The following is a 3,579-nucleotide window of genomic DNA, read 5'->3' as shown; positions in this document are numbered from 1 at the left end:
CTTCTGTTTTATGCCATCAAAGAGTTTTATTATAGTTAGATATTATGCATCTTTTGTCAAGTAAGCTTCTTTCTCAATAATATAAAGAATAGATCACTACAGATGCATGCTGCACTAGAGACCTGGAATAAACTCTGCTCGGGATGTATTCTTGGATACTATGCATTGTAATTTTTGTTGTTGAGCTTTACAGTTGTACTCCAATAAATCCAGTTTGGAAAGCAGGCCATTCTTTTATGCTGTGTGATAAGGGTTGAACTATATTACTTTTGCACTGAAAACTGAGTTTTTGTCTGTAATGTAGTCTGACACTCTGACATAGAAAAATATGTATATTAAAGCTGTTAAATGTTACTGAAGGTTTGTATAAAAGACTGATAACTGAAGAAAACTGAATTGTTTTCTAATGAAAAATGTCAATCCTATTTCAGGGACTGCAGTACGAGCATTGGCCCGGGTATTTGAGGAAGACTACAAAAAAAATGTTGATCTCGCACTTAATGTATGCCACATATTTTTTTGTTTTTCAAGGTAAGAATGGAATGGCTCTGGTTAGGCATCTGCACTAAATGCATCAGATAGTCACCAAAATGCATTTAACATAACTGATTAAATAACACAAGCTACTTAGAATGTTGTAGAAGCATTATTACTATATAGAAGGATCCAAATATGATTCAGCATATTTTCCGAAGTTTCTACATTGAGTGGCTTCTTATGTTGTTGCATGCTGACTTGATTGTGCTTGCCTTAAAACCTCTGTATGTTAAGTTGTCAATCTCGCCTTCATTCTTGCTGGATGGGTTCGGAGCCGATCCTCGGCTCCGACTCGGCACTTGCTTTAGCTCGAGATCTCCTTTTACCAGCTCGAGGCAACCCTATATCCCATGATGCAAGGCGGGACTACCTCAGATCTCGTTTGCCGCTTAGCGAAAGAGGTCTCCTTTGCCAGCTGAGGTAAGTAATTTCTTAGTAAAATAAGAAAAGCTTAGTTAGGGATTTATTTTTCCCTGTTTAGTCATAGTTTAGTCTGTAGTAAGTTACAGCCCACCCTATTCCCTTATTTTCAAACTTTTTTTCCTTTAGTCTAAAGTTTTTTTAGTTGGGCCTAAAATCCCTATTGGTTATTCCCTTCCTGTGTGTTTGTGTAGGGGATAAAATTGTGTGTTTGTTGGGGTTTTGTCTGTGTCTCTTCCTCCTAGGACATGTCTAAGGAAGGCAAGGTCTCAGGCTTCAAGAAGTGTGACCAGTGCTGTCAGAAAATGTCTCTGACAGACGGTCACACTTCTTGTGTTTATTGCCTGGGGCCTTTGCACCTGCAGGACTCCTGTGCTTTGTGTCATGCCTTTAGCCAGAGAGTCCTGCAGGAAAGGAGGAATAAGCTCATCCTCCGAGGCTTACTTAAGCCAGAAGGTTCTCCCCCTAAATCAGGGTCAGGGAAATCTTCTAAGCCACCGAAGGTTAAGGCTACAGTATCCAAGCCTCCTCCGGTGGCTCCGGCTCCGTCGGAGCAGAGACTGGCTCCGGCTGGAACCGATGCATTTTCTGTTGAAGCAGTAGGTTCGACGCCGGCTGGCTCCGACACCTTGACTGCTGTGGCCTTGTCGGCTCCGGCTGGAGCCGACACTTTATCCAGCATCGGAGCCGAGAAACCCTCGGCTCCATCTGGAATTCAGGGGACTTTGGCTCCGATGGCTTCGACCCGAAAGAGATCTCGGTCCCCTTCAATACTGAGTATCCACTTGGCTCCGGGGTCTCCTCTTTTGTCGGAGCGGAGCCATCGGAGCCGATCTTCGAGATCTTCCAGGCTGTCTGACCACGATTTAGAGAGGGTGGTAAGCAGGCTGTTGAAGTCTCAGGCACTGGCCAAAATGCTCCATATACCGTCTCAACAGACTTCGGCTATTGCCCCAATCCTTGAACTTCCTCCTCCGACTCCTCACCAGAGTTCGGAGCCGGAGCTTCTCGGGACAGCGACTGTTTCGATGCCGGAGCCGATACATCCTTCGGCTCCGTCGTCCTCGGCTCCGATCTCCTCCTTGAGACCTTCCTTGGAGGGATCCGGTCGTCGGATTTCCACTGTCGGCTCCGAGGGGGCTAGTGGCATCGGACCCTTGTCCGACCCCGCTCTCCCTCTCGGGCTTCGCTTTGGTAAGCTCGGCGCCGACATCGGCCTCGGAGCTTTCTCTCCTTGGAGCCGGAATTCCTGTTTCTTCGAGCGGGATATTCCGCCTCCCGGGAGAGGAGCCTTTGAGGTGATGAGGAGTGTCCTGGCCTCTGAGCCTGGTCAACTGTCCATCCCTCTAGCTCCTCCCTCATCAGTGCCTGCAGATGCCTCTTGCCAGCCTCTTGCTCACAGGCCCAGGGATCCATCGCCCCAGGTTTCCCCATTGGGAATTTCCTCCTCTTCCGAGGTTTCTCCTGATCCTGCAGGGGAACCCCCTCGGAAGAGGACGTGTAAGAGGAAACACACAGACTTCCCTGAGTCTACTACATCTGATACCGACTTAGATGAGTCAGAGGGTTCCCCACGGTCCCCCTCTGAGGATGTCTCCTTTTCAGACATCCTTGAGCTCCTCAAACAGAGGGGGAATTGGCCCTCCATTGACCCCTCCGAGGATGAGTCGGTATACCTGGAGGCTTTTGGATCCCGACCCTCCACCTCCTGGGTGTCTCCGCCTTTCGACCCACTTATGCAGGTAGTGGCTCGGAAGGTGTGGGCGGCTCCAGATTCTGTGGAACCTGTCCCCAGAAGACCATCCAAGTTCATCACGGCCCCTTCGGACAAACAGTTCCTTTCCAAGGGTGTCTCTGTGGATGCTATGGTGGTGGCGGCGGCCACCAAGAAGGAACTGGCGGATCCTTCAGCACCTGTCCATCCTCCTAACAAGGATTCTAGGACCATTGTCAGGTATGGAAAGCGGATGTTTTCTTCAGCGACCTTTGCTATGCGTTCGCTGAATTATCTTTGCCACTTCACCAGGCTTCAACGAGATGTTCTCAATGAACTGGGTGAAGTAGTCCAGGATCCTTCAGCTGCTGGGGCTCAGGAAAAGATTGCCTCACAGCTTGCTATCCTGAATTCCATATCTAACTCCTCCATGCGGCTCATATCTTATGCGGCCGATGGAGCGAGCAGGGCCGCAGGCACAGGTGTTGCTCTTAGACGCCAAGCCTGGATGCGGCTGTGTAACTTTGCGGACCCCTTTAAGGCGTCCTTCACGAATACCCCCTTTGATGGTTCGGCTTTGTTCGGACCTCAGGTGAAGGATACCTTGACCAGGTGTGAGCAGGACGGTAAAACTCTTTCTGCCGTTGGAGTCCAATTTTCCACTCCTTCTAGACCATATCCCAAGGGTCAGAAGGGGGGGAAGATGTGGTTCCGTAAAGCCCAAGGAGCTACACCGGACACACGTGGTCAGTTTACCCCCAGAGGCAGAGGGGGTAACAATAATAGACGCCGCCCTAGAGGCAGGGGGGGTCCTCAGAACTGGGGCAACAGGGAGTCTCTTCCTGAGAAGCCCTTTCAGCATCCCTGAGGTGTTGCCCAACTGTCCACCCTTGGAGGCAGTCGGGGGA

Source organism: Protopterus annectens, chromosome 3.part1 (genome assembly GCF_019279795.1).
Source record: "Protopterus annectens isolate FY-2018-M chromosome 3.part1, PAN1.0, whole genome shotgun sequence".
Classification (NCBI taxonomy): Eukaryota; Metazoa; Chordata; order Ceratodontiformes; family Protopteridae; genus Protopterus; species Protopterus annectens.
The sequence above is the reverse complement of the archived record's forward strand: the minus strand, read 5'-3'. Positions refer to the sequence as shown.